The sequence below is a fragment of the Perognathus longimembris genome, chromosome 28 (assembly GCF_023159225.1).
Source record: "Perognathus longimembris pacificus isolate PPM17 chromosome 28, ASM2315922v1, whole genome shotgun sequence".
NCBI classification, from domain to species: domain Eukaryota; kingdom Metazoa; phylum Chordata; class Mammalia; order Rodentia; family Heteromyidae; genus Perognathus; species Perognathus longimembris.
In genome coordinates, this window is record NC_063188.1 from 97,336,711 (window position 1) to 97,352,732 (window position 16,022).

A 16,022-nucleotide genomic window follows, 5' to 3' on the forward strand; every position below is an offset into this window, starting at 1 on the left:
CAATATATGCCAGGATTTGGGTACAGTAAGAACTGTCTTGACATTGAACATCTGTGTTACAATGGGTTCTTAGGTTCTCTGATTCAGGCAGATCACAGAAACATGCAAGGCATGGTAAGGATGGAGGCCATTGTTCATTCAATGCTCTCTATCCATAGATTCATCACTAGCAGTAACGACACCAGTAATACAGAACGTGACAGCACACTGTTCACTGGCCCATCCCAGCACAAACCCTATACACAAACAGCAGTACCATTTCATTGTGTTCACATGTTCACATTCTCCAACAGCAGCAGTACTCCCTCACATCCTGTAGCAACACAATGTCCAACAGTGATAGCCCATTTATACTCTCTCTAGACAAAAGAGGTAGTCAAACGGCCACACATGCACACCAAGTCTCATGGCTAATTGCAAGGTTACCTAAAATAGGGAATGTGTTCATGACTCAAGGTTACATGGATATACAGAACACGCCGAATCCCAGTCCTGGGGAGATACAGGCCCAAAGCCCTCTGAAAGTGATGCTGAGAAAGCCTAACTTCCTGCATTTACACTCCAGCATCTTGTACAAATGTAGACTTATCACCAAGCACTGGTGGCTCATACCTGACATCCTAGCTACTCAAGAGGCTGAGATCTGTGGATCACAGTTTGAACCATGAAATTCTTATCTCCAATGAACTACAAACTTCTGGAAGTGAAGCGGTGTGGCTCAAGTGGTACAGTGCTAGCCTTGAGTACAAAAGCTTAGGGACAGCATCCAGGCCCAGAGTTCAAGTCCCAGGAGTGGCAAAATAAATAAATAAATAAATAAATAAATAAATAAATAATCTATCTATCTATATATGTATATGTATCTCTCACTATATAGAAAGAGAGAGAGAAACTTATCTATATAACAACGTGACAGTGCCTGCTTTTTCAAGGAAATCCCAGCAGAGGTTACAGGAGATACACTTTCACATTCCTTCTATCATCTTAATCCATATACCAATGTAACATCGTTTTGAAAGTAGTGTTTAGGACAGACCAAAGGCCATTTGTCATAGAACACCATACAGTAGCTTCAGCTATTGTTTGAAAGCTACCTCCTCTTTGGAAAATGTGTCTTTACTTATAGCACCATTGTAAAGAGTTTGTTTTAGAGCCCAGAAGATCCATTAAATACAAACAAAGACAGACATCCAAGATCAAGAACATAGAGCCTCAAATACCAAAAGATACCTTGTATAAGATGACAGCATTGATTCCCCTTCACTGTGTACTTTCCTTCTCATTCCACCTCTAAGTTTGTTTATGCAGTATATAATGTATTTGTGGTTCAGATGGAGGAATTAGAGATTTTCAGTATATTGAGTTCAAAAGTTGAATTAATGGGTGGTAGATTGATAGATTCTGTCAACATGTCTGTGGTTTCTGAATCTGACCAAATAGTTTCTATTTCAGCCTTTACTTACTGCCTCCAATGCAAGTCATCTTCCTATGCATACTACATCAATGTGAGCCCTAAGCAATACATTCAAACTATCTTGTGAACTATCACTATCTCTGCTTTCTCTCATTAGATGAAACTCAGGCATACAATAGAGGTGCTTTGGACACGAATGTACAAGTTGTCAGTTGGTTTCTGAGTTCATAATTCTCCAGGGAATCTATTTTTCCTTGTCACTATCTTATCTAGGTGTTTGTTTTCACCATGCTAAACCCAGAGGCAAAATGAGATATTTAACCCTGATAAACACACCCTGTGTGTAAGAGTGAATTAAAGCAAGCCAGAATGGTTTTAAATTAGGTATAACTACAAAAAGCCCGATAGTCCTGTACTAAGTGAGCAAAAACAACTCATTTCTCCACGACACATTCACTGACTCTTGCCTTAAGATAGCATTTTAAGGCAGGATGCTGTTCCCAAGTAGGATAATTCAACTCAACCACAAGCTCTTTGGCAGCATTTTTCTTCTTTCTCAAGAAATGCTACCCCATTTATGTCTGAGCTTTGCTGATTTTGCTTCCTTCTATATTGCCAGCTTCTCTTTCTGATTTCTTTCACTTCTGCAAAGTATAATACTACCCAGCTAAGCTGTTCCCACATTCCTAACCCACAGAAATAAGGAGACATTTCAATATCAGTGGTTTAAAGCTGCTAAGTTTGGAAGTACTGTGACACAGCAATATATATTTAATACATAGGACTTCAGATGGTCAAGTGTTAAGGATCAAAAAGGAGAATAGTAAAGCATTCAGTTCGAAATGAAGGCTGCAGTCATTGCAGAGTATTGAATGTCATGATATGGAATCTAGAATTCATCTTTAGAGGAAATGAGAACCCTATGAGTATTTTGGGATAGGTGCAGTTTCAAAGAAGTATGTAAAAAGATTAGTTTAGCAAAACTGCTCATATAGAGTAGAAAAAGAAAGCATGAAAGTGGAATATATATATATATATATATCACTCACACAAACATTCCATTGCAGTCCTATATTCTGCCTAATCATATCAAACCCATTCTGCTCTGTAAATGCTTTTAATACAACTGAATTAACTTGAGACGATGGCAAGATTCATGGCCAATTCATTTTTAAATCCTCGAAACATTTAGCACAGTGCCTTGCACATAGTATTTGGTAATAGTGTGAATCATGAATAAAACCTTCCTAAATTCTTTCCATTTCTCTGCAGATGGAATAATACTCTTCCCATACTATTTTGTTCACAAAGCTACTAAACCAAATCTCAAATCTTAGTACTGTATTACCAATGCTTTCTTCTCTTCCAGAGTGTGAGGCCCTGACTCAAAGTCAGCTGCATTTTTTTTTGGTTGGCCATGGGGCTTGAACTCTTGGCCTGGGCACTGTCCCTGAGCTCTTCAGCTCAAGGCTAGTGCTCTACCCACTGAGCAACAGTGCCACTTCTGGTTTTCTAGTGGTTAATTGGAGATAAGGGTCTCATGGACTTTCCTGCCTGCGCTAGCTTTGAACCACGATCCTCAGATCTCAGCCTCCTGTGTATCCAAGATTACTGGCATGAGTCACCGGTGCCTGGCAGCTGCATAATTTTTGAAGCCCAAAGGAAAATGAAAATACAGGGACTTTTATTTCAAAAGTATTAAGGATGCCTGTTGGCAGTACTGGAGCTTTAATTCAGGACCTTATACTACCTAAGTGAGTGCTATTACCACTAAGCCATGTCACCAGCCCTGATTTTACTGGTTATTTTGCTGGTGTCTCACTACCCTCCATGGACAAAATCCACCTACGTTATGCTACCTGCTAAGTTATAGGCTCACCACCATGACTAGCTCTCCATTTAAAAGAGATCACTTCACCTGATCCAAAAGCCTTGTTTGTCCTATACTGACTTTAGAGGAGTCCGGCTTTGGCTTGGTTCTTTATTATATTTCCCTGATGTAATGGCAGTGGCAGAGTGATTTAATATGGAAGAATCACAAACAGCTAAAGGGATTCTCCAGGCAGAAACAATGTATCAATAAATACCTTAAGACAGTAAAGGTTGGTACTCATAAAATAAACAAGGCTGAATGATTTAAAAAAAAACATGCTGCAGACAAATCCTAGTTAAATTTTTGAAAAATTCAGAAGGGCAGAAAAGTACATATTGATCACCCTCTCTGAAGGATGGTACAGACCTCAGAGATGAGCTATAACCATGACGAATTGTTTTATCTATTAGACAGACAGGACAATTTATTGAATCCCTACTTACCACAGGTGAGCATCCTACCAACAAAACACAAATATTTATCTTAATATCTGAACAATGCCTCCCTGAGAGACTATGGAAAAGAGCTCCTTGAGAGACATAAGTCCTTTCCCCCATGGTCCCCTCTCACTTTAGACAAGTTGCAGCCGCTGCTCCAGAGCTGCAGGCAAACCTTAGCAATTGTAATGGTGACCCCTAGTGGCCAGTGCTTGCAATGAAGGCCTCACTGTTTCTCTGCCAAGGATATTGAGTTTATTAAAATACTTTCTTTAAGAACGATATTGGCAATTTTGTTGAACCGTAATAAAAACTAACTGTATGTTGGTCCCCCAAAAAATCAATATCCTTTTTCACTTTATTGACATGAGTTAAATACATGGTTTTCCCTTTCAAACAGAATCTTTTTTTTTGTACAAAGCAGTCTCTGAAAGGCCTGTTCAGCAATGGTGTGTGTTTCTTTCCTACAACAAAGAGACAAAAATGAGTCCTAATAACAAACTTATGTTCACCTGCACTCTTAAGTGGCCACTAGGTTCTGAAAATCTACCTTAGACAGAATTTCATAGGCAGTCACTTATGGAAGTCCTACAAAACTCTGGAAGATCATTAATAGCTGAACTCTGGAAACATAAAGTAAGTGGCCAAAATTTGAAGAGATTTCATTTGCCACTGGAAACTCATATGAAACACAAGAAAAAAGAAATCAAAGGAAACAACGATTCAATAAACGAGTGGTCTGAGCAGCAGCTCAAAATAATGAATGGTAGGATTCTGTACCATATTCAATTTTCACAGTTTGTACCTTTTATGCCTAAATACATTAAAGGGGGAGGAAGCAAGCATCAACGAACAACACATTAAGTCCTTGAAGTCTCTATTTCATGTGCAACTACCTTTAAAAATATCCTGTTATAGGATTTAAACTGTTGACATTGAATGAACAGATGTATTGGGCAGGCCCAATGAAATTTCTGTTTTTCAAAAGTTTGCTGCATATCAGAATCACGTGGGAATCTTTAAGAGTCTTAAAATCTAGGCTGGATCCCTCACTAATTGTATCATAATTGCTAAAGCATGAACTTCAGTGTTAGTAAAGTGCCCTGAACCCAAGCAGTTCCCATGGGAAATCAAGGTTGGCTGGTTGCCTTAGTTTGACCATGGATGGGATTTCATTTCCCTAACATATTGTTTACCTCACGTCAAAATATTCATGTTATCTAACAGTGTGTTACTGTATTACTTGGGGATTGTTTTTATTCAAATGCTTTCTGTGAATACAACCCTACCACAGCATGGCTTTTTTTTAATTCCCCAAGTGATTTCAAAGTGCAGTGCAGGTTAAAAGGCACATATCAAATATTGAGAAGACCCTAACATGGCGTATTTAAAACATTGTGAAGTTTTGTGTGTGTTTATTATGGACTGTTCTGGAAACTATAAAGATGTATTCCCAAGAACTCAGAAATGCAGAAATAGACTACCTTCTGAAAATAAACACTTAAAAGTACTACATAGAGTTGTACCTTAGTCAACCTGGAGGAGCATAAACAAATTATAAGGCTTAAATAAGCAATCTTCTCCAAGGCTCTATTGTGCTTCTGAACCTAGCTGCATAGTAGAATCATCTGGGGAGTTTTTTTGTTTGTTTGTTTTTGCCAATCCTGGGCCTTGGACTCAGGACCTGAGCACTGTCCCTGGCTTCTTCTTGCTCAAGGCTAGCACTCTACCACTTGAGCCACAGCGCCACTTCTGGCCATTTTCTGTATACGTGGTGCTGGGGAATCGAACCCAGGGCCTCATGTATACAAGGCAAGCACTCTTGCCACTAGGCCATATCCCCAGCCCCGTTTAGGGAGTTTTTGAAACTTGCCAACACAATCCCCAATTCCAAGGCTCTTGATTTAGTTGATTAAATTGATATCTTTAAAAGCTTCCCAAGTGGCTCTAATGTGCATCCAGCATTGAGAACCACTGCCCCGGGCAAATCAACATAACCCATGATGCCGAGAAATGCAAAGAGAAGGAGAGTATTTACCGAACATCATACTGAAGTAAAATAGAAGGGATAAATGGATATGAAATTTCAGTAATAGGTGCACATCTCTGTAATAAAAATGTCTGACAAGGAATTTCAAATATCCTAACCCAAGTAGTAAAGTACTCCTCCAATAAGATTTTTTTGTTCAACTATTTCCATGTAGAGATTTTTCATGGCATTACCTTTAGCTTTTCTTATTCAACAGAGAAAACTTTGAGTTATATATATTGAATAGCCCCCAGGTGAAACTGAATTTATGCAGACCTTGAGCATTCCAGGGTTGTTTTTTATTTTATTTTATTTTATTGTATAGGTGATGTCAGAGTGATTACAGTTACATAAGTAAGGTAATGAGTACGTTTCTTGCCGATCATCGGTATACCTCCCCCCTTGTTTTTGTTCAGCCCCCCACTCCCTTCCAGGGTTTTGACATTTCTTTCTCATGAGCTCTTAATCAGTTGGCATCCTGGTGCCATTTCCAACTTGTGAGAATTTACATTCACACAGACAGACACAAAATATTCCTCACCAAGTACCAGTGGTTCACACCTGTAGTCCTAGATACTCAGGAGGCTGAGATCTGGGGACCGAGGTTCAAAGCCAGCCCAGGGAGGAAATGCTATGAAACTCCTATTTCCAATTAACCAGCAAAAAAAGTTGAAAGTAGAGCTGTGGCTCAAGTGGTAGAGCACTAGCCTTAAGTGAAAAAGTTCAGACAGTGTCCAGACCCTGAGTTCAAGACCCATGACGAGCAACAACAACAAATAATGTATATGATATATATTCCATATAATAATATTCCATATACATGTATGTCATATGTATGTATATATATGTATATTCCTCAAATTTCAAGTTTTCAAATTAAGGACTCATGCGTCATTATTTTGTTGGAAAAATGTAAACACAAACTTTTCCTTCAGTTGTGTTTTTAGCACATGTAAAATGAATCATTGTCTTTAGGAATTATGTTGAAAGTAAGAATTGGTGCAAACTCTTTATCTAGTATGTTTCCCTCCTTTTCCCATATGTTTAATTACTGTCAGCTGTACCTGAGGATTTCACTTGCACATGTCCGTATGTGCATACAATGTACCCTCATGAGACTCAGCTCCCCTGCCACTCATCTTTATCCCCTGCCTCATCCCAAACCAATATCAACACACTTTGTGGTTCCATTTTCACATGTACATAAAGTATATTGACCATACTCATCCTCCTTCACTATCTTGTTCACCCTTCCCCATCCCATTAGTATTTCCCACCTGCAGACCTGATCATTGCTTTGCTCTCCATAGTTTAAGTGTTTTGTTTTGGCCTCTCTCAGAGAGCTCAAGCTTCAATTCTGCATTTTCCAGTTGTTAGTTGAAACAGTGGGAATAAAGACTTAAGATTTCTGTCATATTGGCCAATATCTTTTTTATGAAACTTCAGATCCAAAACTTCCTTATGGAAGTTAAGGACAGAACCTTCTTCCTGGTTTATAAGTATTCCCTTTGGCCAGTTACTGAAAATAATGTTAAGTCCATGTTTCCACTGTCCTATTGTCCTCTCTATTGCCTAGAAGCTCTGAACCAACTATAGACACAATAACAGTAATGGGATTTAACAAATTTAATAGGAAACAAGGGAGCAAAGCAATTGAACAAATAACGCAATCATGAGATATGGAAAGAAGGAAAAGATGATAGTACAGTGAATGAAGGAGAATATATTGTCAGAAGAAGGTTTAGAAATTTTGTTGAGTCTATGTGATGGGACATAGGAGAACAGACAAAAATTAGGAAATAAATTCCAAAGAAATTGTTACTAGAATCTAGAATATGAGTTAAACACTGATTTCTTTTAATTGTAGCTATGAGAATTTACACATAGTTTTGAGACAGGTCAAAAGATTTTCACAAAACTAGGTGTGTTTACAGAAGCTTAAGGAATGGGTTTGTATACTCTTTTTCAATTAATTTGTTTCTTTATTGTCAAAGTGATGTACAGAGGGGTTACAGTTTCAGACAGTATGTACATTTCTTATCCAACTTGTTACCTCCTCCCTCATTTTCCTCCACCTTCTCCCCTTCCCATCTCCCTCCCCCAAGGAATGAGTTTGCATACTCTTTTGTGAGATGGGCAATAGTAAGCAGTGTAGTGTATGAAGTCAATGGAGACATGATGGAGTGGTAAGAGGAGATATATAAGAGAGATATACAGAAATACTAAAATGAATGAGGAAGAATGTGTTGACATCCAGGTAAAGATAGAAGTCATCAATTTGTAGGGATATCAAGTTAAATGATTGAAGCTCTCTAAGGAGTCTTCAGGGGTCCATATTTAAAGCTTCTGTGGCATAGTAATAAGTCCTTGCTTTGTTCATTCCTTCTTAATAAATACAATGGAACAACAGTGGTGCAATATGATTGAGGATATTTGCCAAGAGAGTAGAAGTGATGAGCTATTAATGAGTTCCTTCATAATGGAACTAAGAAGAGTAAGTGAAAGTTGTCAAGGGATCAAAGTTCCCAATGAGGTCAGAGAGGTAAGAAGATGGAAACAGAGAGCTGGAAAAAAAACTGTATGATATGGTTAAAAGATGATATGTGCAAATTTTTAAGATTCCATAGAAGAAATGCATAAATGCTGATTTATTTTCAAGTATTTACAGGAGAGTAGTTAGTTAGATGAGGTAGAAGTGAAGTCCATTGAATTGTCAAATTGGAAAGAAATCTATTTGTGATATAAGTCTTTGTTGTTAGCTTTACTGACAATGACAAAAGGCAGAAAACAATGTTATAAGCTAAGTATTAGGTGGTAGATAGACAATGCCATAAATGAGACCAAAAGCAATACGAAACTTACCAGGTGAAATAGCTAGATGGCATGAGATCCGGAGAAATATGATCTAGTGTACACAGAAGTCCAGCAGTGAATAGCAGAATCTCCATTGAGATAGCCAATCCTAACAATTAACCCTGAATCAGTGGCTAGGAATGTATTATATCCATCCACTGGGCAGAGCTGCAGGAAAAGCAATCAACTATTGGAGCATTAATTAAGGAATGATAGCAGAAGGAATATTCTTTGAGTAGATTGAGGATACCATGAAATGATTTCAGAGGGCCAAGAAGTAAATCTTTAGACTGAACAGGAGTGAGAGTCAATAGTGAAGAGAACAATGCCAAAGTTAGGTTAGAAAAAATAACGCTAAACAGCTTCACAATAATCTGTAACCTTCCTACTATTACCTAACTTATGTAACTGTAACCGCTCTGTACATCACTTGTACAATACATTTTTTTAAAAAGGAATGAATGCAGCAGAGCAAAGTGCGTTTGGAATATTAAGTTCCGCCCTCCCCCCAATCATTTCTATTATTCTTTGTCAGTCATGGCAAAGGCACCGTCCCTGAACTCTTTTGTTCAAGGCTGGCACTCCACCACTTTGAGCCACAGTGCTACACCATTTTTTGAGTGGTTAATTGGAGATAAGAGTCTCACAGGCTGCACCCCGGGCTGGCTTTGAACTGAGATCCTCAAGTCTCAGCCTCCTAAGTAGCTAGGATTATAGGCGTGAGCCACTGGTGTCTGGTTCTATTATTTTTTGATGAAAAAAGAATTCAAATACCTATAGAATTCTGTTGTGGCCTTAATTGGTTATAGTTTTGAAGCAATTTATTTTGCCATCCTTTAATGTTTGTTAAATGCGCTCATATGAAATATAATCAAATACATTTAACCAACACTTTATAAGACATTAAGTAAACATTGTAGATGGGGTGCAGGTCCAGTGATAAAACATTTGTTACACAAGTGTGAGGCTCTGAGTTCAATCTGCCACACCATCAAAAATGTTTTAACAAAATACAACTTAAATAGCTTAAAACTGAGTTTATTTTAGAATATGATTCATTATTATTAATAATAATAATGATTGCTAACATTTAATGAGCCAGAGATTGGGCTAATAGTTTTTGGGTTGTTTTGTTTGTTTTTAGTGCTGAAAATGAAACTCCGAGCCTTGTGCATGCTAGTAAAGTGTTCTACCATTAAGCTTCACCTCCAAACTGGTTAATGGTTTTACAACTATTAATTACTGTAAGAGATGGTTTTATTCCAAGGATTTGGAAGCAGAAATCAAAACTTGAATATCTTATCTAACTTATGATACGTAATACGTGCTCTGTTTTTCAACTCTATAACCTGATTCCAGGAACTGACAAAATTCTAAAAAAACGAAAGATAACAAAGTGTTGCTGGGCACAGTGCCTCAGGTCTATGATCCTAGCTACTCAGGACGCGGAGATCTGAGAATCTTGGTTCAAAGACAGCAAAGCAGGGAAGTCTGTGAGACTTCAATAAACTACCAAAAGAACTGGAAGTGGAGCTGTGGTTCAAATAGTAGAGCACAAGCTTTGAACAAAATAAGCTAAGGGACTATGCCCAGGTGTTTAAGGCCCTGAGTTCAAGCCCCAGGACCGAAGGAAAAAAAAAGTCCAGAATGGATTGGGTCATTTCTTGATAAGAGAGAAGTTGGCAAAATGATGAAATCAGGTAAATGATTAAGCAGTTTGATCTGTCTCCAAAATGTGACACTTCAGAATGAAGTCACGGTCCCTACTGAATTGACTAGGAAAAGTGAAATTTATGGGCCTTCTTCTATATTGCCAAACCCTTCAGGGGGAACTTCTCCCTGAAGTCCACGTTACAAAGCTGTGTGTACTGCAGTTGACTTTGTCAGCATGCTGGCACATCTTCTTGTATAACAGAAGAGTAACACCATAAATTTATATACCTGATCGATTTTGGCATCAAAAATTAGTACTTCTGTTGGGCACAGGTGGTTCACTCCTATAATCCTATCTACTCAGGATGTTGAGGTCTGAGGATTGTGGTCTAATGCCAGCTAGGCAAGGAAGTCTGTGAGATTTATTTCCAATTAATTGCCAAAAGCTGAAAGTGGAGATGTGACTCAAGTGGTAGAACACTAGCCTTGAGCAAGAAAGCTCCATGACAGTACTCAAGCCCTGAGTTCAAGCCACAGGACTGGCACACAAAAACGTGGATATTTCTAACCTACTATTTTTCCCTGCCTCATCCTTAATTTCTGCCTTTTAGCTTATCTCCAGTTTTCCATTTATCCTTCATTACTCTAGAACTCCACACCTCTTTTTTTAATCTTATCTTTTGATCTTATCTTATCTCTTTAATGTCTCAGCTTTCTCCTCTCTGTCCTCTATAACCAAGTTTTCAAACTTCTTTGTCGTAAGACTTAGAGAAAGTCTTAAACACTATTAGGGATCCCCAATGAATGTTGGTTTTACATTTAGCAATATTTGCTACACTAGAAAGTTTTAGAACTAACATACACTTGTTTAAAAGTAAATCTATTGCATCTGCATTTTAACATAAAACTATATTTTTCTGAAAAAAAATCAAAGTTTTTAAAACAGGAAAAAATCGAGTGAGAACACAGCCATTATTTTACATTTTTTACAAGTCTCTTCAGTGCCTGGCTTAATAGAAGACAGCTGGACTCATATCTGCTTGTGCATTCAATGTGTTATGATATGCTATTTTAGTTGAAGTATATAAAGAAAACTCAGCCTTTCCCAGATATGTGGTTAGAAAAAGAGGAATATTTTAAGAGTCTTTCAGATAATTGTGGCCATTCTTTTTTGACACCATAACAAAATGCCACAAATGGTAGCTTTAAAAATTAGCCACAGTGTGGAACATGAAGCTGTATTAATAAACACATATATTCTGTTCATTAAAATCTCTTAGCTCATTTTTATACTTTAAGTGGACTTTTTCCTTACACATGATTTGCTAACGTTATTCACCACTCACTTGAAAAATAATACTTCACTGAGTTTTTCAGATATTCCAAATGCTGACACATTTTTATGCAATATCAAAAGTTCCTATTAGTTAAAATCCCTAACAATCTAATCAAAAAGTTTTTTTAAGATTTGGGTAGCTTTTACTTGAAAGTTTGATTTTATCATTGGCAACACATACTGGCAGTTGTTTTCCTTAACATAAGTTTACATTTGGGAAAGTACCTATCAAATACTCAATTCTAAGTAGTTATCATTTTATTGTCACGTTTTTTTTAGATAAAAATAGAATTCATAAACCATGGGACAGTGGCTAATACCTGTAATCCTAGCCTCTCAGGAAGCCAAGAGCTGAGGATCAGAGTTCAAAGCCAGCCCATGCAGGAAAGGCAATGAGACTCTTACCTCCAATTAACCAGCAAAAAGCCAAATGTGAAGGTGTGTCTCAAGTGGTAGAGTACCAACCTTGAGCAAAAAAACCCACCAAACCAAAGCATGAGGTCCTGAGCTCAAACCCAAGTAGAGGCACAAAAACAAGCAAAAAAAACCCCATATTCCTGAGAAAAATGGCTAGTTCAGTTGGTATCTCAACTAGTGTTCAATGAACACATGCTTTTCTTCAAGAAAGCATTGAACCTAGCTATGTACAACATGAGTTTTATATTTCCTTCTTAATAGGAGAACATTTTTTTTCAAATTTTTATTATCAAACTGATGTACAGAGAGGTTACAGTTTCATACGTTAGGCATTGGATACATTTCTTGTACTGTTTGTTACCTTGTCCCTCATACCCCCCTCCTTCCTCCCCCTTTCCCTCCCCCCCCCCCCAGGTGTTCAGTTCACTTACACCAAACAGTTTTGCAAGTATTGCTTTTGTAGTTGTTTCTCTTTTTTTACCTTGTCTCTCTCAATTTTGGTATTCCCTTTCAATTTCCTACTTCTAATACCAGTATACACGGTTTCCAATATACTCAGATAAGATTACAGAGATAGTGTAGGTACAACCACAGGAAGGTGATACAAGAACATCATCAATAATAGAAGCTACAGATACACATGGGACGTTGAAAGTAGTTACCAGTCTGATATAACAATCGTTTCCATAACATGGAGTTCATTTCACTTAGCATCATCTTATGTGTTCATAAGGGTATAGCTATTGGGCTCTTGTGATGCTCTGCTGTGACTTGCCTAAACCTGTACTAATTATTTCCAATAAGGGAGGCCATAGAGTCCATGTTTCTTTGGGTCTGGCTCACTTCACTTAGTATAATTTTTTCCAAGTCCTTCCATTTAATAGGAGAACATTTTAAACATACACAATCAAGTATCAAGAATGGAGGCTGGCACTGGTGACTCATCTCAGTAATCCTAGCTATTCAGTAGGATATCTACAGGATCATATTTTGAAGCCAGTCTAGGCAGAAAAGTCTGTGAGACTCCATCTCTAACCAAAAGTGGTACTGGAAGTATAGCTTAAATGGTAGAGTATCACCTAAAATGCATTTTTATTGGCCATATAACCCCCTTTTCTCATTTCTTCACTTCCCTTGCAAAGTTATTTCCTGCTATCATTTCCCAAAGAGATTATTTGCCGTAGCATTCTTGTCACAGGGTCTGCTGCTTAAGAGACCAAATCAGGAAAATGGTCTACCCACTTTCCAGAAACCAAGAAGCCATTGTTATATTCTCTATTCTCTGAAAATCTTTAACAGCATTCTCCAATATAATGCCTATTTTCTAACAAATATGATCCACATGACTCCAATAAGTACTTATATAGGCATGCACATAAAGTTTTATATTAGCTTAAATTGATTATACAAAGGGATTTTGTTGTGATAATACAATAAATGTATATTAACATTTTTAATTCATGAAATCAATCATATTGCTTGATGTGTCCAGGGTTTCTTCTTGGGTCTCTGCTGAAGGGAGAGCCATATATGGTCACATTTTGACTCAAAGCTGGTCCTCGAGCTGGTCATAGTCCCATAGTAAGAAAAGATAAGAAAAGGCAAGTCAATTTCCTCTCCTGAAATTTTTTAATGAGAAAATGTCAATACCAAGAGAATACAACTATGTGAAGATGAGCTAGAGTTGCAACCCGTTTGTCAGGGTCCTAAAGGCAGTAAACAGAAATTATTATGAGCCAAAAATTATGAGAAAAATCAATGTCATGATATGCTAAAAATTGTTTATAAAAAAGAAACAATAAGCAGCTAGTATCAGTTGAAAGGAAAGCAAGCATGCTAAGAACACCTAAGTCTTGTGACTAGGGTGGCAACAGAATGGAAACGCCTGGAGCTGAGGTTTCTAGAGCTGCATATCTGTCGCTACCTCTTTTTCCAACAATAATAATCTCCACGAATCTTGGCACTGCTGGACTTGCTGCAATTGAATTTTCATGAGAAACTATCTGTTTGCTGGCCAGATTTATCCTGATGACAGCTCACCTTCTTATGAAGCAATTTGAGTAAGCTTTTTTATAACAACCATCCTAATGAAAAGGCTAGATTTCTTGAATACACAATGAGATTTAAAATATATTCATGTTTCAAAACAATATGGATATACTTAAAAATAACTGAACTAGCCAGGCACTGGTGGCTCGTGCCTATAATCCTAGCTATTCAGGAGGCTGAGTTCTGAAGACTGTGGTTTGAAGCCAGCCTGGGAAGAAAGGTCCCTGTGAGACTCTTATCTCCAATAAACTATTCAAAAAAGTCAGAAGTGGTACTGTGACTCAAGTGGTAGAACACTAGCCTTGAGCACAAGAAGGCTCAGGTCAGTGCCCTGGCCCTGAATACCATAAAAAGTACCATAAAAAATAAAAATAAAAAACTGAACTGTGCACTTAAAATTGTTGAGAGATTAAATTTTATGCTTAGCCCAATTATGTACATGCACAATATATGCTCTATATGTTGTATAGTCAATTTTTCATTTCTGTATGTGAGATAATGTAATGAAAAATAAAGAATAAGAAATGATACACAATTATAATAGTTTAGAAAAAAGCATCCTGCTTTGGGACACACCCACATAATATTTTCCACCATAATAGAATGTTAACCCTCAGAGTCATAGAAAAATAACCTCTTATTCTATACTTAACTTCACACAAAAATTGAGCATACAGAAGGTAATTAGACCTTAGAAGAGGAATTTTGGAAAAAGATATGGATTTACTATGACCAATTTCCTAAACCTACTTAGCTCCACCCCTAACTCTAAGACTAAGCTTTAAACATATGCTACACCTAGAGAACATCGATACTCAGTCATCAAATAATGACAGAAAAGCAAGAATGTTCTTATTCTCTACCCTTCTGCCACCCTCAGCTCAAAATCTAGCATGGCCTGAAATGGCTAGAGAAGGAGTTAATGTGCAAGAGGCAAGAGAAAGATCAAGCTAGTGAGAACCCCTACCCACAGCCTAGTCACTAGAAACCAGCAAGCTGATTAGGCAAAGAGGAAAGCTTTCCCTTCCAATAGAGTCCAATGTTTTGATGGAACAAATTAATGCCTGATTAAATCTTGTCTTATTATCTAAAAGTTACCTTCAAAATCACGAGACTTTCCTTAACTTTGATCAAAGTCCAGCACAAATTCAGCCTCAAAGAATAAATTTCATGAGATATACCTTGGGAAACATTAATAAAATAGCCTTTTGTAATTATACCCCATGAGCCCCATTTATTCAATGGAAGGATTTACAGATGCTTAATTTTAGGAAAGAATTACACTGTACACAAGTTTGTATAATCATATAAAATTTCCATTTAAAAAAATAACCAAAGAAAATACCACAAATGTTTATTTAACTAGGAACAGTATTATTGACTGGTCAGGGTGCAATTAAAATAAAACAAACCAAAGCAGAGCTGAATATATCTAGAGTTAATGTCTAAAAAGTTAATAGAACTGAAGAGAATGAGAACATTAAAACAATCTCCACATGCAGAAAATGTTATAACTATGTTTTCTCAATTGCAGACCTATTATTTTGTAATGAATATTATCAAAATTCTAGGCCTAAAACAATAGTCTCCTCAATATTTAGGTTTCTCTTTCAAATGCATATAATGTAATGAAGCAGACCAAAAAATTAAGCACAATAATATGAAAAAGAATCATTAGCATTTTCAAAGCACTCATTCTGTGTCAAGCTTTTTGTACTACAAGATTTGCCTGCATCTTTTTTTGGTCAGTTGTGGGGCTTGAACTCAGGGCCTGGACACTGTCAGCTCTTTCTCTCAAGGCTAGTGCTCTACAACTTGGAACCACAGTGCTACTTCTGGTTTTCTGGTGGTTAACTGAAGATAAACGTCTCACAGCGACTTTCCTGTCTGGCTGGCTTTGAACTATGATCCTCAGATTGCAGCTTTCTGAGTAGTTAGGATTACAGGAATGAGCCTTCCGC